Source organism: Octodon degus, unplaced genomic scaffold, assembly GCF_000260255.1.
Source record: "Octodon degus isolate 3935 unplaced genomic scaffold, OctDeg1.0 scaffold00010, whole genome shotgun sequence".
NCBI classification, from domain to species: domain Eukaryota; kingdom Metazoa; phylum Chordata; class Mammalia; order Rodentia; family Octodontidae; genus Octodon; species Octodon degus.
Window position 1 is genome coordinate 6,589,249 of NW_004524586.1, and position 27,504 is coordinate 6,616,752.

Consider the following 27,504-nt stretch of genomic DNA (forward strand, 5'->3'; position numbering starts at 1 on the left):
AATTAGAATTAAAACAGAAAAAATTAAAAGTGACACAGAATTTCACTTAACAAAGTAATATGAATTTCATAGTATTTGCTGTAATATATAGTGTTGTCTTCGAACCAATTATTCAGATTATGAGATATGTGCATGTAAAATTTGAAGAAGAAAGAAAAAAGAAATGTATAAGAAATCAAGAAGACAAAAAGTACAAACAATTGAAAAAAAGAGATGAAACAAATTAAAGCATTAACTGCTTCTTTCCATAGACCAGCAGAAATGCACATATAGTTGTGGAAACCATCCTGCTTACATACATAAATGAATCTCTTTCCCTACTCCCTCTCCTGTCCTTCACCTCAACTCAGTAACTCTTTCCTTTTGAATATGTGTATTCCCTTTTACCAGTGTCTATTGTACCCTTCATATTCCATTTTTCTCTTTCAGGTTCTCACACTGAGACAATATGGTGTTTGCACATGTGGGTCTAGTTTGTTTCACTTGAGTATGTTCTCTAGTTGCATCCAACAAACTGGGAATAAATTACAGCTGACTATCTCTCAGACAAAGGCCCCTATATAGAACTTATAAAGAACTTTAAAAAATCAGGACCCCCAAATTCACAGACCCAACCAAAAATGAGCATCTGAGATGAATATACACTTCTCAGAGGAAAAAATACAAATGTCAAGTAAATATATGAAAAGATGTTCAACATAATTGGTCATTTGAGAAATGCAAATTAAAACATCACTGAGATCCCATCTCACCTCAGAAAAAATGGCTAACATCAAGAAGTCAGCCAAAGGGCTGGCCAAATAGCTCAGCGGACTAAAGCACCTGCAAGCAGGCACAGGGGTGGGGGGTTGGATCCCTGGGCCTGCTGTGCTGGCCCCGACCCCGTGTCAAGACAGTGATTGAGACTGGCTGTGGTGGTGCGGGTCTGTAATCCCAGCTTTTGTTAGGCTGTAAACAGGTGAATCACTGAGTCCAATCTAGTAGTGAGACCCTGAACACCCTGTAGACCATTCCCTAAAATACAGAAAAATAAAATGAAAGAAAAAAAGAAACAAAGGAAGAAAGAAATGAAGGAAGGAAGGAAGGAAGGAAGGAAGGAAGGAAGGAAGGAAGAAAGAAAGAAAGAAAGAAAGAAAGAAAGAAAGAAAGAAAGAAAGAAAGAAAGTCAACCAATAACAAATGCTGGAGAGTCTGTGGAGGAAAAGGAACCCTTCTCCACTGCTGGTGGGAGTGCAGACTGGTTGCACTATGGAAATCAGTGTGGAGATTTCTTAGAAAACTAGAATTGGAGATGCCATTCAAGCCAGCTATTCCCCTCTTGTGTATTTTTCCAGAAGAATTGAAAACCTCAAGGAACAGCAATATATGTGCACCCATGTTTATAACAGCACAATTTATTATAGCTAAATCCTGGAAACAACCCAGATATCTGTCAACTGAAGAATGGATAAGGAAGATGTGGTATTTTTACATAATGGAGAATTATTCAGCTATAAAAACGGATAAATTTAAGTCTTTTATTGGTAAATGGATGCACCATTTGTGTCACATAAGTCTTGAACGTCCATCCATTTGGGAGATTGTGGGCCTGATAAGTCCAAAATAATTAAAGGATATTACTAATCCAATAAGAATTTATTTCTGTTATTTTTTAGATCTTGTAATGAGGTAAACAGTTGATGTTGAATATGTTGTTTATTATAAACAGCTATTATGTATTAAAATGTTTATATTGTTACTCTATTTTTCAAATAAAATATACATTGTTCAATATGATAAAACTCATAAAATTAAAATTAATAATTTATCAATAGAAGTACTTCTAAAAAATAAAACTGGGCATCACATATCTACCATAATACACTTTTCAAAAATTTTGCTGTGACACTGCTGGGCTGGTACTATGTGCCAGATAGGATTCTAAGTATTTCATATGTATTCTTTACTACTTACAGCAAATTATTGAGATAAATCCTATTATAATCACCACTTTATAGGCAAGACTAATTTAAGGCCACATGATTAGTAAATACTGAAGGCAAAGCCCATACTCCACTACATTTGGTGCCAAAATCTGCATTCCACTATCTTCTCAAGTGTGAGGTTGGAGATGCATATCAAATTTTTCAGTAAGAACCGGGGAGTGGGGCTGGGGAGATAGCTCTGGTATGTAAGCAACTGCCTGGTAAGTGCAAGGACCCAGGTTCTATCCCTGGTACCAAACAGGTGTGGTGATGTACAGCTATAATCCCAGTGCTGGGGAGGCTGAGATAGGAGAATCACTATGAGTCCAAGATGCATGGCAAGATCTAGTACCAAATAAATAAATAAATGAAAGATTTTTTTAAAAAAATTAAAAAGAAAAGAACCCAAAAAAACAAGATAATAAATTCATAAGAGGAACAGTTCACCTAGACTTAAAAATGGATGCTGGGAAATAAGTCACTTAAATTTGGGGGGACTTCATTATAAAATAATAAATAATGAGGTGAAAAAAGTGCTGTCTGTCACAGAGAACTTATTATACTCTCATTTATTTATACTAATACATACATTTGCTGCCCAAGCCCAGGCCCAACAAGTGTGTGAGAGAGCTTCCATGCTCCCCTGCACCCACTGGACCCTTCTGGACCCAGCTGAAGCCCAGTGTGTGAGTAAGACCTTCAGCCTTGCTCACCAAACCCCTCTGAACAACTCCAGAACCAGCCCAGGCCTGCCATGTGAGTGAGCACTTCCGCTGCACTCTTGGGACCCCTCCAGACACAGCCCAAGCCCAGGCCCAGTGAGTGTGTGGGAGAGCTTCTGTACTCTTCTTTGTCTGCTGGATCCGTCTACACCCAGCCCAGGCCCACTTGTGAGTGAATTCTTCTGTCCTGCTCTCTGGACCCGTCCAAACCCAGCTTAGGCCTGGCATACAGGCCTGGTGTGAAACTCTGAAGTTGAAGTCACTGCAGAGAAGCTAGGGGCCAGAACCATTCAGCTAATCCAGGAGCAGAATATCTTGCCAGAGAGGCACAACAGGTTCACCGCCAAGGGCTAGAGCAGGAAGAAAGTGAGCACAGCAGCCAGACCCAAGCCAGGCACAACTGGCTAAAATCAAACTTCTTAGATCTGCACCTGAATTTCAGTAGGTGCTAAGGTTATAACTGCACCAAACTCTACACCAAAGGTCAGAGGACAGTGCTACACAAAACGACAAAGAGAAAGAGCAAAATGCAATCTCAGGCCCCAAGCCCACCAGAACAAATGCAGAAGACATTAGCACAAAAGAAATTGGGAATCACACAGCTGAAATGTCTCAATTAATAGAGTCTGAAGTACAGAAACAACTGCAGAAAGGTATCGAGGAACTCATTTCAGAAATAACCTCTGAAATAAAAAAAGAAATCTCTAAAGTAATAGTGTCTGAAGTAAAGAATCAAATGCAGAAACATATAGAGGCAATCAGATTAGAAATAATATCTGAAGTAAAAAAGAAAGGAAAACTATAATGAAAGAATTAATAACTGCTCAAGAAGATACTGATAAAAAATAGAGATTAGAAAAATGATGGAATCCTTCAATTAACAATATAGGAAAGAAATAGATCACATGAAACAGAGTCAAGGAGATATAGAAAATCTCAATCACAAGCTTGCAAAACCATTTGAGTGAAAGTGAAGACAGAGTTTCAGATCTTGAAGACATCATTGCAGCTAGTGAAAAGATAAGAAAAGATCTCTTAAAAACAACTAGGATGCAGGAACAAATAATTCAACATCTGCAAGATGATGCAAACATTAACAATGTAAGACTAATAAGCATCAATGAGAAGGAATCAATACAAATGATATGAAAAGAATATGGGCAGAAGTAATAGCAGAAAACTTCCCAAATATGAGGAAACAATCTAACATTCAGTAACCAAAGCATACAGAACTCCAAATAACATCAACCCAATTAAAAACACACTGACATATAATAGTCAAGATCCCAGAAATCCAGCACAAGAATAATATACTGAAAGCTGCTAGAGAAAAAAAAAAGTAATACATACATTTTATAAATTTTATACTTAGTTAACATTGTTATGCATTTGATACAAATTCATGCAAACCATCTAAAATATTTATGTATTCAAATTACATATTAATTATTTATAGTATATTTGTAATATATAATATATGAATATTTCATACATATATTTACATATTTATATTCCATATACTTATTGTATTTTGAGATAATATGCCATTTTTCAGAAGGAGAAATAGATGTGGGAAAAATAAATACCAAGCCAAAATCAGAATAGATATAAAAGGGTATATTTGAAACAAACTTAAGTGCACAGGCTGAGGTTTTAAGCATTATATCAAATTTGTTAAATAAATATTAAATTTTCAAATATTGATGAATTATTTTTAGGTAAGTACTTGTTAACATGTATCTCTGAGTGTGCATAAAGGAAAAGGTATAATCTCAAAAGAATCACCTTCTAGTAGCAGGCTTTCAACAAAGAGGAACAGGGAAGTACCAAGATAAATGGCAAAAATAGCCTAGAAATTAATGCTATTTTCCCATAGTTATGATCAATCAAAAGCTTGTTCTATTATGAGAAATTAATGACTTTAGTTACTTTTGCTTATCTTTAGTTAATAGTAATGTGATGATAAATTTAGAAGTTTCCTTTACAGGGTTATTCACAGAAACTGCAACTTTAAAATGTTAGTTTATTGTTCTTAATTCATTTAAAGAATCATGAAAGTCATAAAAATGTCAAGCCATAAAAAATTTTGCTTTACAATAAGTTCTTCTAAAGCTGATCTTTATTTTCCCTATGATAGTTAATTGATTGTATCACCTCAAGTAAGAAACATCCAACTAAATTGCATCAGCATGGATCTGGGTGCAGCTGAAGGGATTTACTGAAGACAGACAATTTACGCTGGATGTGAGTGATACCAACAAGTACATTTGTCACCTTAATAGAGTAAAAGGGAAGTGGAGAAGAAAGGCTGCCTTTTGTTTCTTACAAGGAGCTCCAGCCTTCACCTCCACCTTGGACACTGTTGCCTGGCTTCCAACTCAGACTCCTCTGCCTTCCATCACAGACTCCTCTGCCTTTTCATAGACTTATACAGGACCCACAGTGAGCTTCCAGCCTTCAGCTAGATCCTTCAAGTCTTCATTACATAGACAGGTCTCATATATTTTTCCACACCTGTCCCTGGAGGTAGCCGCTGTAAGCCAATCTTGTAAATTTTTATATATCTGTATATCTTGTAGTAAATGTTTCTCTATGAAATGCTGTGTAATAAATGTTTCACTATGAAACATTGACTATTATATTGCTAAATCTATATTTGTAAATTTGCCTACTTGCTAAAATTCATTTGTTATCTCAGCATCAATACTTGTGGTACTTTCTTGGCTGTTTTCAGAATTTTGCAGAGTGGCAAAATATTTGAGTCATCCCACGTGACCTCAGTTCTCAACTGAGGTCAAACAAGGGGAGCTATGTTTTCTTGTTTTAGTTGTTACATTGTAAACAAGTGATCTTTTCTTGGCCTGCCTAGTGCCACATTTTCACATATTTGCGTTTATCTGGTCCTTTTGTTGTTAAAATGGGCCCCAAGAATAGTGCTTTAAGTTCTGTCTAGTGTCCCTTATTTGCAATAAGGCTGAGCTGAGTCTTATAGAAAAAATATATAAGCAGAAGTGGAAGAGCTATCAATCTCGACTGCAACAGAAAGAAAACAATATACACTGAGCAGCCTCTTCCTCCATATGCTGCCTGCCTTGCTTCATGCCAAAAGCAATGGAAACAACTAGCCATAAACCATCAGCCAAAAATCTTTTCTCTTTAGTTTGATTTTCTCAGATACTGTCACAGTAATGAGAAGCTAATACATAAATCTTTTTCAGTATTTTAATATAAAAGACATAATATACATTTTACCAAATTATTTCCATTATTGGTACATTAAATATATCTTTAAACACAAACCCATATAAAAATAAGGTTATGCATCAAATGATTGAGAAAATGAAATCTGAAGCTTGCTGATACCAAACCCCACTCAGTGCTTCTATGACTTTATAGAACATAGCTACTGCAGTAGCTCATTAAAAAAGAAAAAAGAAATCCTTTCTCACTGATACGCTGTTTCATATATCCTCTTTACCAAAAGGATATTTAAAGCACAGGAGTGGAAATGTCCAAAGAAGAAACTTGCAATAAGGAAAAGTCAAAGTCACCATAAAAAAAAGGAAATTCTAAAACTTGAAGCTAAATTAGGAAGGCACCTGCAGCTAGAGAGAAAGATATCCATGTTTACATGGTTTAAGTAAAATGAAAATAGTTGAATAAATACCACACAGAGAAAGTTATTATAAGCATCTTTATTTTTGTAGTTCCTCATAAGCAATCCAACTTGTTTGCTGAAAGGCAGGGCAGTTAGAGTCAGAAAAATCTGAATTCTGCTACATTCCATTATTATTACCATTGTTTATTTACCCTAACATTTTGACCTTTAAGATTATAGTACACAGTGTACTATTGTTATCTTCTAATTAATTTGTTACCAAGTTTTCTATTTTTTCCAAATAGAAACTAAAAAGAGTGATTTTTAATATTCTCTTTATTAACATCTAATTTATTACATTAATATAAAAAGAAATGGTTTCTATGTCATGGTTAGAATTTAGTGAGATAACTATGTTAATCATTTAGCACATCATAAAAATATAATGTCAATGAACTATCATGTTTTTATTATGTTGTATCCATTGCTGTTTGATTCACTGTACCAAAAATAATCTGACTAATCAAATGCTTTTTTCACATTATGGCTCAGTGGTTTGGATTCTGATCTGGAATACAAAGGGATATTATAATTAGAACTTTCCAAGGTTTAATAATTTCAGTACTTGTAACTAATAGACTCTCTAGCTAAAGATGGAAAAACTATATGTTTATGTTAGATAATAGCTTTCCAATACATTGAGCCTTTAATAGAAAAAAAAAAAAAACTCAACCATACCAGCCAGTAGGCAACTAGGAAAGGGGAAAAACAAATCCTTCAAGTAGAATAAATTCCATACTTATATAATTTAGTATTATATAAAACATTACTGGTCAAATAATCATATTTTAACACCATTCCATTTTCTTTTTAGACAACTTAAAGTTTTAATGCCTGATCTTTGTTTCACTTTTGTGGCACTAGGGATTGAAACCAGAGCCCTGCACATACTAGGTAAATGCTCTTCCCCTGAACAATAATCCTCAGCCCATAAAAATTATTTTATGAGACAGTCTCAATAAATTTCCCAGGCTGTTCTTGAAATTGGTAATCCCTGTGCCTCAGTTTCCCAGAAGACCTGTATATTTTTGAATCTCTAGCTCCAATATTTCTTTCAAATGTTTCATTTTCTAGGTATGAAAAGTACAATATACATGGGAACATGTTTCCTATTGTTCTGATACAAAGTACCTGGCTTCTTTTTAATGTTTTCGGCAACCAAGCTCTCCTCTGCTTCTACCTTACAGACATTTTGTTTCTGGTGAAACTGGAAAAAATTTAAATGAGTTTTTCATTCTTTATTTTCAGTATAAACTTGGCTAACAGCCTCTGGTAGTATCTGCCCCAGCATTAATATTACGTTGCCCTGAAATTTCCTCATTAGTCCATGACCTTTAATCTCAGTCTCCTGCAAAGTACTAAGACATAAGCAAAATATATACAAATTATTTGTAGAGAATAATATACATGGTCTCCACTCCAATGGTCAAATGAAGCCTTTGTTCCCAACTGAAATCTTCTGAAAATGGTCTCTGCCTTTTGCCTTTGTATCAGCATTTTGATCTTCTGAACTCTGACCTGAATCTCCCATCAAGTTTAGCTTATATCATTCTAGGTTTTCTCTTGTTATCTCCACATCTTTCCAAACTCTTCTGATGTATCAGGTCCTAAGGCTTCTCAACCACATAGTCAGGTAACATCACAGAAATGACTCCACTTCCCTGATACCAAAATCCGTCTTAGTCACCTTCTCTTCTCTAGGACTCAATACCCATCACCCATAACTTAAATGAGAAGTTTATTTTGATTAACAGTTACAGTCCCTGATCCACTGGCTTGATGGCAGAATGGCATCACAGGGGGTCTCAGCAGAGGAAAGTAGACCACCTCAAAGCATCTACAAAGCAAAGAGAGTGAAGGAAGGAGCAAGAAAAAATATATGTACCCCTCTGGGTCATACCTTCAGTGACCTGCTTAGGACTAGACCCCATCTAATAGCAAGTCAGACATAAGGTAACCATAATGCAATCATCTTACAAACACATCAGATTTGGGGGTCATTTTAAATATAAACCAAAACAATTACCTACATTCAAGTGGGTTGTAACACAATAAATGGATTAAAAGATAAATATAAAACGAGACAAATGGAGCAGAATCAAAGACAGGAGAATGCCAAATTCAGAGGAGAGACTAGTCTTTTATATAAGTGAAAAGGAAATCATGTTAGACTTGAATAAAACCTGAAGAAAATGAAAGACAAGTGACCCAGGCATCTGAAAGAAAAGAAATTAAGCACAAGAGTATCTGATGCCACTCTCTATATAAGAAATCTCTATATTTTCTAGGAAATGCAAAGAGGCCAATGATGCTTTAAGTCAAAGGATCACGGTTTCACTTAGGTGAAAAAGAACCCACGTTTTCACTATCCAATGAAAGTAAAGGATGATAACAGACGAGTTTTGAGGACAAAAGAGTATGTGAATGTATAACAAAAGCAGTGAGAGGCTAAGCATGGTGACATATTCCTGTAATCCCAGCATTTAGAGGCTGAGGCAGGAGGATCACTGTGAGTTTGTGGCCAATTTGGGCTATGTAGTGAATTAAAAGCAAGCCTAAACTACATAGTGAGACCCTGTCTCAAAAAAAATATGATAAAGTAAAATAAAAAAAGAGAAAGGAAAGGAAAGGAAAAAGCAGTATGATTAATGGGCATTAACAAAGCCTATTTCAGGTTACATCATGAAATTAACATGAGACTACTTATCAAGGTCCTATATTTTTCTTTAGCAACATAAAACTCCTAAGAAGGAGTTTCAGAGCAGAATGTATCCAAGGGACTTCACAGTCTCCAAAATCCTCCTCAACTGTTCTAGGTTTCAACTGCTTCTTTCCTTTCCTCAGTTCCAGATGTATTTCTCTAAAACTATATAGCACTGATGCCTTTCCACTCATCCAAAACTCAATCAATTGCATCTTTTATCTTTATCTTTCTTCCCAATGATTTCAGTTCCTCAAAAGACACAGACAATATTTCACTGTACATGCCCAAACTCATATAAGGCAAGTATAAATATATGTAAGGCATGATCATTTTTTAAAAAAGAAATGTTTAAAATTACAAAACTATATTTCACTTTATAAATATACTGGCTGTTCCCTAGGGCACTAGGGAACTAGAATAGTTCTGTTTCCTCTTTAGCTTTCTCCTTTCCCTAGACCTGGTTCTATAATTTAAACAGTTGTTTTTTCATAGTAACTAATTTGGGTTTTTTAAAAATAGAACTTCTTAGTAATAACTCTGAAAAGGTCCCAAATAAGACAGTTTAAAATAGAAAATGTTAATGTATTCCAGAAGACAGCATGAGATTATGTTCCTGCCAGTCATCTACTGGGGAGATCTATAAGGAAACTAAGCTGAGGTGATGAGGGTTTTATTTCCAAGTACCAGGCCAGCCTCTGGGCTAAACTAATTGAAACATCGTAGGATTTAATTTAAGTCAATAAATTTTCATGGAGCATCGTCTAAATATAAGGTATCATGTTAGATATAGGGATGAAATAATGAAAAATAAAAAAAGCCCTACAGTCAAAAAATCCTTATGCAAGTAAGAAATATATACAGCTGGTCTATAACTTATAATGGTTCAACTTTTAAGGCAGTATAAAAGCAATACACTTTCAGTAGAAACTGAACTTTAAATTTTGAATGCTTTTCTTTTCTTAGGCTAAAAATATGTAGCACATACAACACTTCCTTATGATGCTAGGCAGCAACAATGAGGTGTAGTTCCCAGCAATGTGATCCTAAGGGCAAACGACCATTATTCTACAGTTTATTTTGTTGGTAAAATAAAATGTTTAATTTAATCTTATTAAATACAGGTTCAACTTACGATATTTTCAATGTATTATGATGGGCGAATTAGGATGCAATCATCCTTTAAGCAAAGTAGCATCCATAGTAAAAAGAATATAAGATGCCTGTGAAGGAGACACTAAGCACATGAGAAATAAGAAACAGCATTCTTCTCATCTATAGCATACCTTCTTACCTAAGGGGGCTAGAACTGTGAATGTTTGGAAACTATAAATTTACTTTAAATGTGATCATGAATAAAATTATTTTCATATAATTCTAGCTAGAAGTACATCATTTGAAGTTAAACAACTTTGGATTCCAATCCTGAAAATATTTACCTGCAACTCTGACCTTGAAGAAAGTCTTTAGTTTCTCTGAGTCTCAGTTCACATTAGGGATAACAGTTGTACTGGTAGTCACTACCATGAAGTAATATTCAGTTTCTAGTTCTTGCAATGAGAGGATTGTATATTATTGTTCACTTTCTGATCTCTTTGAACTCCAAGATTTGTCACATTTAGTTGAAACCCTGGTTCTTCTATCTAGTCATTTACCAGTGAAAATTTAAGCAATAAAATTACCTAAGTTCTGTAATCTATACTAAAAGAGTGGAAATGTCAAGGAACAAGAAATAACTGACTGCATAGAAATTTTGGGAAAGTTCCTCTCAAAGAAGGTGTTCTATGAGCTGTATCTTAAAGGATGAAAAGGCCCAGAGAATTTGGTCAGAGAGAGTCACATATAAACAACATGAATCTACAATTTCTTTTCATATCCTGGAAAAGGCAAGTTCCTCAGACATGACCATCTAATTGACAGCAGCAAAAGAAGGAAGCTCTAATATGTGCACCAGAAGGGAGCCAACATATCTGCACTGGAGGAAAGATGGTACACTGAGGCAGGGGGTAGTGGAGAAAGCCAGGAATACAAGACAGAAGGAGGAACTCATTAGACCAAAATCTAGTTATGGGGGCTAGAAAGGGAAGCTGGACTGCTCCTGAACTGCGGAGACTCTTACACTTAAGGTCCAGCTTATGCCCCATCTTGGGGAAGGATGTAGTGCCATAAGAGAGGAAGCTGGTATTTCAAGGGCTATTAGGTTGATGGAAAACGCTGTTATTAATCCTTTTATCCTCCCTACCAAGAAGAGGAACACCACAAATGAGATATTCACACACATGGACATGAGATAAACTAAAAGCCAGCTAGCTAAGGTGTGTATATATGAAGATACTGGGTACGAGAGCACCCAGGAGAATTTGAAAGCAAAGTTACCTCTGATTAAAAAACTAGACCTAAGTACTGAGCAAAATGTGCCCAGTGGGCTGCATGACTGAGCAGCATCTGTGAGAGTCAGGACCCTGGGGAGAGAAAAGCCCACAAAGTTGGAGAAATCCTAAGGGCACAAGAATGGTTCAACATATGCAAATCAATTCATGTAATACACCATATAAACAGAAGTAAGGACAAAAATCACAGGATCATCTCAGTAAGCAAAGATAAAGTCTCTGACAAAATCCAGCATTTATTTATAATCCACTTATGGCTTAAAAAAAAAAAACTAAAGAAAATACATGGAGAAGAGCCTTATCTGAATCTGACAAAAAGCCATTTATGACAAACCTACTCTCAGCACCATATTACATGAAGAAAGCCTGAAAGATTTTCTTCTAAAATCAGGAATAAAACAAAAATGTTCCAAATCATAATTCCTGTCCAATACAGTACTCAAAATATTAGCTGGAATAATTAGATAACAGAAGAACTTTATTTATTTATTTATTTATCTATCTGTATTTAGTACAGGGTCTAGTGGGTCTCACTACACAGATCAGACTCACAGTGATTCTCCTGTTTTCAGCCTCCCAAGCACTGGGATTACAGGTACACACCACCACGCCCAGTCTCAACTGCCATCTCAGAACACCAGGGGTGGGGCCGGGACACTGGGGATCAAATCCCAGCCCCTAAGTCTGCCTAAGCAGGTGCTTTAATCCTCTGAGCTATTGGGCCAGTCCTAGATAACAGAAAAACTTAAAGAGATACATATAGGAAATAAAGAAGTTAAACTATCTCCACTTGCAGATGACAGGATCCTTTACATAGAAAACTCAAAAATATTGCACCATGAGACTCTTAGAATTATAATCAAATTTGGCAGCATACCAGAATAAAAATTAACACAAAATTTATAGTATCCCTGTACATTAATAATAAATATGCCAAGAAAAATTTAAAAACAATACCACTAACAATAGGTTCAAGAAAAATATTTAGGGATTAAACCAACCAAGGAAGTGAAAGATTTCTGTAACAAAAACAACAGTATGCAAAAAAATCTAAGGAAACATCATAGAATGAAAGATATACCCTGATATTCCTAGATCAGCAGGATAAATGTGGTCAAAATGACCCTTACTACCAAACTGATATATAGATTCAACCAAATTTCAATGAAAATTCCAACAGCATTCTTTATAGAACTGGAAAAAAATCATAACTTTATATGGAACCAAAAAAAAAAAAAAAAAAAAAAAAAAAAGAACAACAAAATAATCCTGGGAAACAAGAGCAAAGCAGGAGGAGCCACAATCTCAGACAATCAAATTATATTACAAAGGAATACTGGTAAAACAGCACAGTACCGGTTCAGGGACAGACAAACAGATCAATAGAACCAAATGGAAAATGAAAAAGCAATCCCAGGTACAAGCAGCCATCTATTCTTTGATAAAGGAGACAAAAGCAGGCACCACAGACATAGCTCAGCCATCAAAGCACCTGCCTAGACAAGTGCAAGGACTCTGGTTCAATCCCCCATACTGCATTGCTGCACCAGCCCCACTCTGGGCATGCCAAGCTGGTCACCAAGACTGGGCAATGTGGCACACGCCTGTGATTCCAGCACTGGGGAGGCTGAAACAGGAGGATCACCACGAATTCAAGCTGCGTAGTGAGACCCTGCTTCAAATACATAAAATCTGAAAGGAAAAAACAAGGAAGACAAAAATTAAGGACTAGAAGAAAGACAGCCTTTCTAGAAAATGGTGCTAGGAAAACTGGCTATCCATGTACACAAGAATCTAGGCTGGGGATATAACTCAGCTATCTAAGCACCTGCCTGGAAAATGCAAGGACCCAGGTTTGATCCCCAGTACCACATGCCATGCTGGCCCTAGAACCCTGGACGAGCTGTGCCAGCCACCAAAATCGGGCATGGTAGCACATGTCTATAATTTCAGGGTTAGGGAGGCTGAGAAAGGAGGATCACTATGAATCTGAGCTGTGTAGAGAGACCCTAAACCAAAGAAATATTTTAAAAAAAAATTTTAAAGAATCAATCTAGACCTTTATCTCTCACTATGCATTAAAATAAAATCAAAATGGAATGAAGACCTATGTATTAAACCAGAAATAATCTGCTGGAAGAAATAATAGGTAAAACTGTTGAACACATAGGCATAGGTAAAGACTCTTTGAATAGTATCTCAGTTGCACAAGAAGTAACACCAAGAATGAGCAAATACTTTTATATCAAATTAAAGTGTTTCTGCACAACAAAGGAAACAACCACTATACAATGAAAAGACAAACTATGAAATGGGAAAAAAAATTTACCACCTCCCCCTTGGATAGAAGACTCATATGTAGAATATGTAAAGAACTAAAAAAAAAGACCCCCACAAAGTAAAAGACTCAATCAGAATGGGTGACTGAAATGAATAGACACTCCTCAAAAGAAATACAAATACACAATAAATACTTGAAAAGATGTTCAACACCTTTAGCCATGACAGCAGTACAGATTAAAACAACATTGAGATTGTACTTTACTCCAGAATGGCTGTCATTAAAAATCAAAAAATAACAAGTGCTGACAAGGATGTGGGGAAAAATTAGTACTTCTACACCGTTAGTGGGAATGTAAACTAGTACAATCATTATGGAAATCAGTATGGAGATTCCTGAAAGAATTGAAAATAGAAACTCCATTCAACCCAGGAATTCTCCTTCTAGAAGATGTTCATCAATGGTCTAATAAACTCAGCAACAAAAAAAGGATGAATTATTTATATAAAAAACATAGATGCATCTCAAAAAAGCTATGCTAAGTGACTGAAGCCTGAAAGAAAAAAGTACATGCTGCATGGTTCTATTTGTAAGAAGTTCCTGAAGAGTCAGATTTAGTCTATGATGAAAGATACCACATTGGCAGTTGCTTGGAAGTGGGACTAGGTAAGCACTGGCTAGGAAGAAACACAAGGAAACAGTCTGAGTGTTAAGGTAATATACTGGGTGGTAATGGGGTAGAGGTGACACAAGGGAGCATATTTGTGAAACCTGATCAAACTACTCACTTATAATCTTTATATTTCACCTATATAAAAATTATACCTTAATAAAACAGTTTTATAAGTATGCACTTATTCCTTCCTTTTGTTTCCTGTTCCTAAGTAATGTCACTATTTTACTCAAAGCAGACCCTTCTCATTCTAAACTCAATGCAATGATTGCATTTTAAATCCTTTGATTAGAACTCGTTATAGACTTTGAAAGTCTCATTGGATTATATCCACTCATTCCCTTCAAAATAGCTAGCTAGCATCATATATCTATAAACTGGAAACTATAGAGACTACAGCATTTCTACCATTTCTAGGTTATACTTTGGAAACGTTTTCACATACAATTTAAGAATATACCAATAGCCCTCTTATCTGAAGGAATCCTAAGTGTTTTACAAACCTTCAAAACAGACTTTTAAACTATCTAATATTTTATAGGAGGAACATTTCAGGCACACTAAAGTACAGCCACATCTGGCGTGCAACATGGCAGCTGTTTAACAGTCATGACACCTCGCAAAAGTTTAGGACAGGAAGTGAAGAATTCTACAGCCAACTGAGGTAAAGATGAGGAAGGCTATAGAAGCAGGAGGTTGCAATGACTAGGGCTGGAGCACAGCCAAAATGATGTGGTTAACACATCTGTCATAATGAAAAGCACAAGTGTCATTAGTGGCCAGAACCTTGTCTCACAGAAGGCATGTCACATAGCACAGTGACCTTTTTCTCCCATTGGAGGCAGTACTTTGTTTCTAACACAACATGAAAATTTCCCACTAGCTGTGCTCAAATCATTCCTTCTTGAGTTCTCCATTCCATGTACTATACCACGCATAAGCTCATCTGTGCTGAAATTTGTCATAGTATTTATGACAGATGTCAGAAGACCAATCCAACACTTACTTAGGTATATTTCATAACAAGCAAATTGGTGAGAGAAATCTGTGATTTTGGTTAAGGGACTATATGCCATCCAAACACTTTTCCTTTAGATACTTTTTGAAAACATTTGCTTTACCAAATTAAAGGAGAAAATTTTGAGTAAGTCTTTTTCTTATGATTCTTGAAGTAGCTTCCTAATGGAAGTTCAGCTAGTTTTTTGTTAATCATAAAAAATCTACATGTATAAAGGATAAAAGAAGACCACAAATTCTTCAAATGATTTTCATTACTATTATCTGCCTATGGAATCTTTTTGTAAAAATGCATGAACATGCCTGTAAATAATCATCACACCTAAGTTCAGCTCTTTGGAAATGTGGATCTTCTTTCATTTAAGTCCAAATTGTCTGGACACTAGACTTCAAATCATTTTTTTTTCAAACAAACAACTAAATGGGATAACTCAACCTTCCAGAAATTCTCCCATCACTCTTGATTACATAAAAGTTTGTGCCTTGAATTTCATTTTCCTTTGAGAGTCACGCTTACTATATGAAAGGCCGGGTTAGGATACCTCATGCTTAGAGTTCTGTACCACAGTAACATAGAGGTATGTTCTACCTTTTCACAAGGTGTATAAAGCTGTAGTGACATCTTCTGGATATCAGGACATACTAGAAGGACTCTTTCTAGTCTTACAACTTATGCCTAATCATAAAAAAGCAAGTTCATATTCTCCTTTAATTCTACCCAAAGAACAGTGCACATCAGAGACAGAATTCCAATGAATATTGAAATTGATCTTCAGAGATTGAATAAATCATTAGGAATGTATACATATGGAGGGAGGGGTGTCTGAAAATAACTGGGATTAAGGGAAAAGGACAAAAGCAGTTACACTTAAACTCATGCCATCACATGAAAAAATAAGTCAACAGCCACAATCTACTAGTCAATGACCAAAGTACTGGTCTAGGTGTATGGATTACTGGGGAAAAAGGGGCATGAATGCATCATTTATCACAGTAGGCAGTAAATATATGGTGGGAGAAAATGAGTTGTACAAATAGCTTGGCTTGGAGTCTCAGATGCAGCAAACATTTGTGGGCAATTATTACCAGATGCCAGATACTGTACCACTCTGTATTAAAAAAATTTCATTAGAAGTTAGATGTGAGCTAGAATTTGAAAGATACGCAGTAGGATGGAATTGGGAATGCGTTTTAGATAATCCATGTATATTCTAACATAATTTTCAAGCAGAAAAACCAAAACAAATGGTGAACTGAGGGGGCAAAAAAGAATTAAACAGAAAGGGGCATTACTACTCCAAAGACAGCTTGGGCTAAATCATGCAAGGCTGACACTTTTAAGCTTAGGCTTCCATGCCACTATGCTTCTCTAGACACCATGGAATTCACTTTTAAGAAATTGCATCTAGCATGGTGTATGGCAGAAGGATTAATGAGGAAAGAATAAAGCAGAAACACAAGTCCAAAGAGGTCACAGCAGTGCAAAATGAATGGTAAACTATGACCAAATTTTAAAACAAAAATCCTTGGGATACAGTGACACTATTCAATACATATTTACAAAAAGACAACAGAGAGAGAGAGAGAGAGAGAGAGAGAGAGAGAGAGAGAGAGAGAGAGAGAGAGAGACAGAGACAGAGACAGAGACAGAGACAGAGAGACAGAGAGAGAGAGAGAAACAGAGAGTCAGAGAGAGAAGAAAATCATTGAAATTTTAATTTATTGGTCATAGAAAACATATATAAAAATTTCCTCTAATGTCAGACCATGGACAACTTTGATGATATTAAGATCATCAATATAAATAAGAAATTTAAGAGATAAGAACCAAATTTCAGAAAGCAAACTACATTAAAGATAAGTGCTTATTGGAAAGAGCTTGTGGTTGGAATTTGATTTTACCACTATCTGCATAGAGGTGGAAGCAAAGAATATAACTAATCAATAAAAAAAATTACATGGAGTACAAGATCTAAAGGCTATGACTTAGATATAAATATGAAATAAATAATCAGAGGTACAAAAACAATACTAAATGTTGCACAAAAATCAAAACTATGACTAGAAAAAGACAAGGGGATTCAGCAATTAGAAAGTCATAGTAACCTTCACTAGTTAAGATTCAACAAATAATAGGAACAGGAGGTGTATTCAGAGAGCTAATGAAATTGGATTGAGGGGCCAGGGAGATGGCTCAGTGGAATAAGCACTTCCCTGGCAAGCGTAAGGGCCTGAGTTCAATCCCCGGTTCCACCAAAAAAAAAAAAAAAAAAAAGAAGAAGAAGAAGAAAAAGAAATTGGACTGAAAGAAAAGGCTTTGAAACAGATTATTCCATTGAAAATGCTAGAAGTACAAGAACAAATAAATACCACTTTATATTATGTGCTAAGTTTAAGATACCTGAGAGAATTTCAACATTTTTAGTTATTTAAATTTTTATCTCTACAGTAAAATTTTATTATATCAAACCACTAATATATTGGTTTCAATACATGAGAGAAGGTTTATTAATATTACCTTTGTCCACAGCATTCTTATTATTATGAGTGAACTGCAATTAGAAATCATATAAGTAAAAATTGCTTCATTGGGACTTTAATATATTTATTATTTGAAATAAATCTCCCCATTTCTCTCATAACTCTCTATTAGCAATTTTATTAATTTGGTGAATTGATAATTTTCAAGTGTGGAAACCATAATAAAATATTTATGACTAATCTCAGATTTTAGACACACTAAACCAGTATAGAGCCTGATAATTTGTTTTTCTGTCACTACAGATTGTAGCATATGGCTTAGAAGGCACTTAAGGGATTAATATATTCAAACTTCACTGCTGGAAAATTCAGTTCTAATTTGATGAAACTTAGTAATGATACATGCTTGATGCAATCATTCAGAACTCTAGTCAACAGTCTTCACATCTACCTACTTTCATGGGGCAACATAATGCTAATAACAAAAAGAATTCTCAAAAACATAGTGATTAAAACAAGGCCTAAGTTCTGTTAGTCCAAATCAATGAAAGAAACGATGATATAACAGATTTCATTTTAAAAGTTTTCATTTCAACCAAAAAACTGCTGACAGAAAAAATGTTTTGCAACTAATCAAGTACCCAAGAAAGAAAACATTTTTTAAAATCTTTTTATTCCTTTATTTAGGACAGGGTCTCGCTACGCAGCTTGGACTTGTAGTGATTCTCCGGTCTCAGGCTCCCCAGTGCTGGGATAACTGGCATGTGCCATCACACCTGGTTTTGGTGGCAGGCTCCGCACAGGGCCGGCACAGCATAAGGTACCAGGTCTAACCCAGGTCCTTGCACTTAACAGTCAGGCACTTCGATCATGTAGCTATCTCCCCAGCCCCAAGAAAACACTTATAGCCAAAGGAATACTACCACTTCAAACTATTAGTACATAGTGAAGTATTATTGCTGGTAGCATTGATTATATTTCAGTGTCAGGATTATGGTCTGAGTAACAACTGTTATATAAATTTAAATCTGAAAATCTAGGTTATTATACTCTTATCAAGTTATTACTACTATTTACTGGAAAACACTCAAGGTACCTACATCAGAAATCAGCAAACTTTTTCTGTAAAGGGTCAGATAATAAATAACGTTAGGCTTTACAGACCACGTGGTGGTTGTTGCAGTACTAAAATCTGCCATTTTAGTACAAAGCAGCTGTGAATATGTAAATGAATGGACATAGCTGTATTCCACAAAACTTTATTCACAAACATATCCCCAAGGAGGTGAAGCATATTATGGTTTTTAAACAGATATTGCCCAAGAGTCTCTTGAGCTCATAGGTGGAGCTTTTTGAAGATGACTGCATCTTGAGGAAATAATATTCATCAGCAGATCAATGCACTGATGAGTTTATAGCTAAACGTGATGTTGGGACGTAAAGCCTAGTTGAAGGAAGTGTGTCACTGGGGCACTGCCTGGGGGCAGGTCCCCAGAAAGGTATACCCCCAGCAGGGTATGTCCATCTCCCTTCTCTCTTGGCTTCTGGGCTGCCATGACATGAGTGGCTATTTCTCTGCCATGCCTCTGGGTCATGCTTGCAGCCTTGCAGCCAGTGGACTATGGACTGAAACCTCTACAAACCGAGCCAAAATAAACCTCTCCTTAAATTTGCAGGAGTCTGGTATTATATCCCAGCAGTGAAGAAAGTGACTAAAACAGAGAATAACCTTCACTCTTTATGTGTGGAGTGTGCATAGTAATGTCATCCCCAAAAGTGTGGTATGAATAATGAAGGGGGCAATGAAGAATAAGGTTACAGGGGCCAGGGAGATGGCTCAGTGGAATAGGTGCTTCCCTGGCAAGCACAAGGGCCTGAGTTCAATCCCCGGTTCCGCAAAAAAAAAAAAAAAAAAAAAAAAAAAAAAAAAAAGAATAACTTCACATTGAAGAAAACTAACAAGTAAAATCTCCATCAGGTGGTCAAGATCAACATCAACAGAGATAAAACATGTTTAAAGCATATAGTCTTATATGATATGATGGTAATGGACTTTATCTTTCTGAAAATTATAATGCCTAGTTTTTGTTAATTCAGAAAAATCTGAAAATAATATTAAAGGAGAGATTTTCTACAAAATAGCTGATCAACACTCAAAATTTCCAAAGTCATCAAAAACAGAGAATTCTGAGAAATTGTCAGTGAAAAAGAACCATGGGAGACATGCTGACTATAGGTAGTAATTTATTTTGCCTGACAAAGTCCTCAACAGAAAAGAACATTTGCAAAGGCAAAGAAAATTTGAGTATAGACTTTAGTAACACTTGGAAATCTAAAAGTGTTTTAAACTGAAAAATAAAATTTGTATACATTTATAAAGTGTAATATATTTAAAAATATGTATGCATTATAGAATAGTTCATCTGATCAAATTAACATGTGTTACCACACATTCTTGGTTTTGAGTGATGAGAAAACTTAATATCTAGTTTCTTTTAATTTTTTTGAGGAACCAGGGATTGAACTCAGGCCCTTGCATTTGCCAGGGAAGCACTTGTTCCACTGAGCATCTCCCTGGCCCCCTCTAGTTTCCTACTGATTTTCAAAATATAATACATTTTATTAACTACAGTAACCACAATGTAATTTATGAGCTCAATCTTCTCAGTTAACTGAAATTTTGTATCCTTTGACCAACATCTTCCCACCATTCCTAATGCCTGCTAACCACCATTCTTCTCTATGCTGATAAGTTCAACTATTTTTAGATTCCACATATATGAGATCATATGGTTTTTGTATTTCTGTGTCTGGTTTATTTCACTTAATATAATATCCTTCAAGTTCATCCATGTGGTTGCAAATGACAGGATTTCTTTCTTTTTTTTAAGTCTAAATAGGATATATATATATTATATTATATTATATTATATTATATTATATTATATATAAAAATATATAACATTTTCCTTATCCAGTGGTAAACACATAGGTATATTTAATATTTTAGTTGTTATAAATAGTGCTGAAATGAACATGGGAATAAGTTATCTCACTGACATACTAATTCTACTTTTTTTGGTATACAGACCCAGTAGTAGAACTGCTAGATCATACTATAGTTCTGTTTTTAATTTTTTGAGGAGCCTCCATAGTGTTTTTCTATAATGGGTGTACTGCATTAATTCATAAAATCACCAACACCATCCAAAAATTTTCTTGTCACTGTATAGTTACCAACATGTGTTAACTTTAACCTTTTTTATAATATACATCCTAATGGTTATGGGGTGAAATCTCATTGTGGTTTTAATTTACATTTCTTGAATGATTAGTAATATTAAGCACCATTTTGTATACCTGCCAACCGTTTGCATGGCATCTTTTAAGAAATATCTATTTGCCAATTGTGTCATAAATGGGGTTGTGAAAACTGGATACTGACATGCACAACATTTAAACTAGAATCGTAATTCTCACCTGGTATTACAATCAAATCAAATTGAATAAAAGAGCTAAATAGAAAACTGGAAATATTGAAATTGCTAAAGAAAATATAAGAGAAACACTTAAAGTCAAAAGAAAAAGCAAAGGCTTTCTGTGTATGACCCTATATCAAGAAAAAACAAATGAGGCTACATCAAATTAAAGTTTCAGCACAGCAGAAGAAACGATCAACAAAGTGAAAAGAGAACCTACAAATGAGAGAAAATCTTTGCTAGCTAATCCTTCCTTGATAAACTCTTCATGCATAAAGTGGAATAATAAAGTCTCCAATGCTTATTGTATTATAGTCCATCTCTCCTTTTAAATTCTCTAATAATTGTTTTACATATTTTGGTGTTCTAATTTTGGCTAAATATATATTTATATTACTATACTATCCTGAGGGCAGGTATTTTTCCTCTCTTTTAGTTTTCATTTACACATGATATCTTTCCAACCCTTAATTTTCATTCTTTGTAGGATGTGGAAAGTGTATCTCCTATACACAGCATACACTTATTTCTTTATAAAGCTACTTTGTCTTAGATAATTCAATCTCCTTACATTCAAGATAGCTATTGACAGACAAAAACTTATAACTGCCACCTAGTTAATTTTTCTGGATGCTCTGGAGATCTTTTATTCCTTACTTCTCTTATTATCCTTAAGTTATTTTATCCAGTGGTATGCATATATATATATTTTTTTTTCCACCACAGCTTAGTGGACTTTTGTCAGCTTCAGAGCTCATGACAAGCACTTCCTTCATGATAGGCCTAGCTAACTCCTTCAGCTCTTGCTCATCCGAAAGGGTCTCTTTCTCTTTCTTTCTTTCTTTCTTTCTTTCTTTCTTTCTTTCTTTCTTTCTTTCTTTCTTTCCTTTTTTCTTTTTCTTTCTTTTTTTTTTTTTTTGTATTTTAGGGAAGGGTCTACAGGGTGTTCAGGGTCTCACTTCTAGATCAGACTCCTAGTGACCCGCCTGTTTACAGTCTCCCAAGAGCTGGGATTACAGGCACGCACCACCACACTCAGTCTCATTTGCCATCTCAGCACACCTTGGGGGCGGGGCCAGCACAGCAGGCCCAAGGATTGAACCCTGGCCCCTGCACGTGCTTGCAGGCACTTTAATCCCCTGAGCTATTTGGCTGGCCCTTTAAAGAGTCTTTTCCAGTCCTTCATTCCTGTAAGAGATTTTAATAAACTAAAAGAAACTAGTAGCATAAATTAAACAAATGAGCATATACATAAAAATATTTAGAAACAGCAAATAGGTAATTTGGAGACCCATCTGAACCTCTCCCTCTTCCTATTTACCTGTCTTCCAGTTTGCTCCAGAATTTAATGTATATAAAATGAGTATCCATGCAATACTTGCATGGGAAAACATTCATTATTTAAGCTTACATATCTGACTAACTTCACTTGGCATTATATTCTCACTGTGAATAAATTTCCCTATGTATATCTTGAGTTTATCTTTCTTTATGACAGAGTAGTACTCTATAACGTATTAATACCACTTTTTCCTGATCCATTCACCTGTTGGTGGACATACATTCCGTTTCCAAGATCTAAGTATTATTATTTGTGCTGAAATAAACATGGGCATGCATGTATCAGTGCAATATGATGACTTAAGTCTTTTGGGATGATATCTAGAAAAGGGATAACTGGGTCAAATAAAATTTCCATTTTTAATTTTTGCAGACTCTTCACACTGATACCATTGTGACTATACTAGTTTACTTTCCTACCAACATTAGAAAAGTTCCTCATTCCCCATATCCTTGCCGGCATGTTACTAGACTTCTGGTTGAAAGCCATACCTTCTAGAGTAAGATACTATCTCAAAGTAGTTTTAACTTGCATTTTTCTGGTGCCAGTGATGTTGAACATTTTTTTCATATATTTATTGGCCAGTTTATTTCTTTTTCTAAGGAGAATGTATTCATTTAGATTGCCCATTCTTTGATTGGATCTTGGCCCAGTTAGTCTTCTCTCATTGCTGGGACAAATACCTGACACCCAAAATGAAGGAAGGAAAGGTTTATTTTGCTCACAGTTGCTGGAGGGTTCAGTCTATGCTCAGCTGACTCCAAGGCAGAGCAGCATATGGCAGAAGGCAGCACTTTGTGGCCAAAGCAGAGACTAAAGGGAGTGGTAGCAGCTCATTGGCTACCTAGCCTCTTTCCCCTCCTTACATTTTAATGCAAATTACCTGCCCCAGGCAGATTCAGCTTCCACATCCATAATAATCACTTACAGAACTCCAGAAGCTGCCTCAGGACTGCAAGAGGCTTGGGGGGTGGTGGGTGGGGGGACTAGACACAAACCATAGCAGATCTTTTACTTAAGACTAACTTTGTGGAGTTCTGTATAGAGTCTGCAGACTAGTCTTCAGTTTTTTGTTTTTTGGGTTTTGTTTTGTTTTTTGTGCTACCAGGGACTGAACTCAGATTCTTGCACTTGCCAGGCAGGCACCAGATTAGTCTTCTATTTGAGAAATAGCTAACAACATTTTTTTCTTATCCTGTAGTTTGTCCCTTCATTCTGTGATTGTATCCTTTGTGTACAAATACATTTTAATTTGATATCATCCTATTTGTTGATCCTTGATATTATTTCTTGTACCATTGGGTTTTTATTTTTTTTAAAGTCCTTTTACAGTGGACTCATTCCAATTATAGGGCCTTCTGCACTGTTATGTTTAATTACAGCCTCTCCAGGTCGGAGTGGGTATACTGTGCACCTGCTGCAACAGGGATGGAAACTGGAAGGCAGTTCTGTTCATTTTTCCAAGAATTTTCTAATTTTTTATTAATCTTCTTATAAAATGAAAGAAACATCTAAGATTGATATGGGATTGATTATGGAGGTGTTTAAGACTGTGTGGTTCTTGTGCCTGCCTTCTGAGGAGGCCATCCTGAACAGGTAAATCATACACAGTTGCATATATGCTCTATGTGGACTAGAACCCTCCTTATCCCCCCAATCTTTGTTTCTTGGGTTGGTTTTATTTCCTCTTACTTTGCTACATTTCTATAATTAAATTGGTTTCACTTGAATAATTGATGTCTAGGGAAAAAAAAAACAACAACTCTTAACATTTGTTTCAACTCCTGCAAATGAAAAGTCCTTGCCTATCCTTATGCATTCAAAAATTGTACCTCTTTTATTGCCCAGAATATTGTGTTTACGTTTTAACATTTAGATACTTGATCCATTCTGACTTTTGTATATGGCAAGATATAAGGACCTAGACTCAGCCTTCTGTATCTTGGTACCAAATTTTCCCAGCATCATTTATTAAAGAGGCCATCTTTTCCAGTGTTCTTTTGGCCCCTTTGCCAAAGATCAAATACTTTTACATGCTTCGGGTTTCTGCTTCTTTAATTCTATTCCGTTGATCTATATTCCTGTTTTTGTGCCAGAACCATGCTGTTTTAATCATTATAGCTTCATTGTCTTAACTAAGTTTGGGATTGTGATGCCACTTACTTTGCTTTTGTTACTTAGGATTGCTTTTGCCATTCCAGACCTCTACGGGATTCTTTTCTCTAGGTCTATGAGAAATACCATTGGTATTTGGATTGGTGTTGCAGTAAATCTGCACATTTGTTTGGAAGTATAGCCATTTTGATTATGTTGGTACTTCCTATGCAGGATTAGGTGGTATCTTTCTGGTTTTGTTTTGCTTTGCAGTACGAGGGATCAAACTCAGGACCTTGTGTTTGCCAGGCAAGCACTTATTCCACTGAGCTATGTCCCTGGCCTGTGGTGCTTTCTTTCTGATGTCCTCCTTGATTTCCTTTTTCAGAGTGATGTAATTTTCACCATGGAAGTCTTTGACTTCTTTAGTTAGGTTAATTCCTAAGTATTTAATTTTTTGATGCTATTGTGAGTGGTATTGTTTTCTAATTTCTTTTCTAGTGAGTTAATTATTACTGAATAGGAATGCTATTTGACTTCTGCATGTTTAGTTTGTATCCTGCTATATTGCTATATTTGGTTATTAATTCTAGGAATCTTTTGGTGGAGTCTGTTTTGTTTTGTATTTGTGGGGTTTTTTTTGTCTTGTAAATAGAGGATCATGTCATCTGCAAATAATACTTTGACTTTGTGTTTCCTAATATGTATCCCTTCTATTTCTTTCCCTTCCTTAATTGCTCCAGCTAATGTTTCAAGGACTATGTTGAATAAGAATGGTGATAATGGACATCCTTGACTTCCTCCAGGTTTTAGAGGAAAAGCTTTTGACTTGTCCCATTTGTTATGATGTTAACATCTATCAGTAATTTCTAAGAGGGTGACTGTAATACGTACGGTGGTACTCTTGTTAGAGTTTATTCCAATTGGATACTTTCATCTTTCTGTATCAAGACATTTATACTGAGGCCCAAAGTTTTCTGCTACTACTTTTTTAAATAAGCTTTTTACTCTTTTGTCTCACTCTTCTATTTTTTTATTTTTATGTTTAAGGAAGAGTCTACAGGGTGCTCAGGGTTTTACTACTAGATTGGACTTCTAGGGAATCCGCCTGTTTACAGCCTCCCAAGAGCTGGAATGAGAGGCACACACCACCACGCCCAGTCTGAATTGTCTCAGTGTGCCCTGGGGGGCAGGGCCAGCAGGGCAGGCCCAGGAATCGAATCCAAGGCCCCTGCTCCTACTTTTTTTTTTTCCATAATTTTATTGAAAAACGAATAGCAATGAGACAGTTTCAAACCAAATTGGTAGGACAGTTTCAATAATTAACACAGTGCATACATTCTTCTTAGCGGTTAATTGCTGTACAAGATGCGGACATGATGTCCTATTTACAAACACTATTAGAACAAATCCCTCTATTCATTAAGAGAATGTGACTATATATCTATCCTAACCATTTTGAATACACAGATACAAAATGGACATTCATTTGTATCCCCTTTTTTCGTTAAGTTCCGTTATTTGAATATTATAGGTGTGTTAACTCAGCAAAATATTCTAAAAGAGTCCAGTAGTCCATAATAGTATTGGGTCTTCAGCTTGACTAGAAATGTCAGAAACTGTTGACCTGAGTCCCCTATAGCTCAACATAACACCATAGCTTTACTTCTTATACTTTGTTTTTATACTTTTCTGCTGGATGGTTAAAACCAAGGAAAAGCAGGAACTATGCAACAAGAGTTGTAGCTTTTGGGTCTGAGAAGGTCAGTGAAATCCCCTCAGGATTTATGCTGAGATCCTGTACCTCAGATTGTAGAACCTTTGTCAGTGTCAGCCATGTGGATGAGTCACGGCCATTGCTTGGCCAGTGTGCTCTCTGTGAAAGCCTGAGAGAATGTTTTCTCTCCATGTGACTCTCCTTAGGCACACTCTACATCATCAATCACTTTCCTCTTTGGCCCTGTAATCTCCTTGATCAGAAAATTTGGGGCACTACCGAGTTACATGACATTACAGTACAAGATCTCATATGTCCTGAGTCTTAATTGACCTTGGAAGGCTAGGGCCAAAATGTTGGCTTTCCTTGAGGCCCTCCTTTTCTCTAATTTTGGTTTGCAAACTTAGGTTGTTAACTCTCCAGAAGACAAGCTTATTGTTATTACCATACAACCTAGGTTGTTAAGCTTAATCTATCTCTCTGAATATCAAACATCTTAGGCATGACATGGAACAGGTATTTTTCATGAAGTATTGAACTTTAAGTCCATATAGAATAGGATGAAAAAATATTTAAAAATTAGAATATATTTTAAAAATAGGCATAACAAGTTATATAATTCTTATGTTTACACATAAGTCTAAAAATCTAACCATATACAACCTTGAAGCAGGTCAGTCCCACAGCATTCCTTGTCCTGTCTGTTGCCTTCAGTCACCACCCCCTTTCTTTTTGAATAATCATCTACCTGAGAGACAGCACAGCAGCAACTGGCATGTCATGACATGCAGCCCATATTCAGAAGACCAGAATGACCAGCACTCCAAGCATGAAAACACTATTACAGATTACCATCTTCATACCTGCACCTATTGCACGTGTTTTAATCCACTGAGCCTTTTGGCCGGCCCTACGCTCTTCTTTTCAACTCCTCTAATTCACTAATTTTTTTGAATTTTGATGCTTTCCTATGAATCTCAGAAGT

The 27,504-nt window shown here is 35.8% G+C and overlaps 1 protein-coding gene across 1 annotated transcript in view; it reads right to left on the reverse strand.

Annotated features, from left to right (window-relative positions):
* Hpse2 (heparanase 2 (inactive)) overlaps positions 1 to 27,504 on the reverse strand; it is a 905,948-nt gene that overhangs the window by 583,163 nt on the left and 295,281 nt on the right. The window lies entirely within an intron of this gene.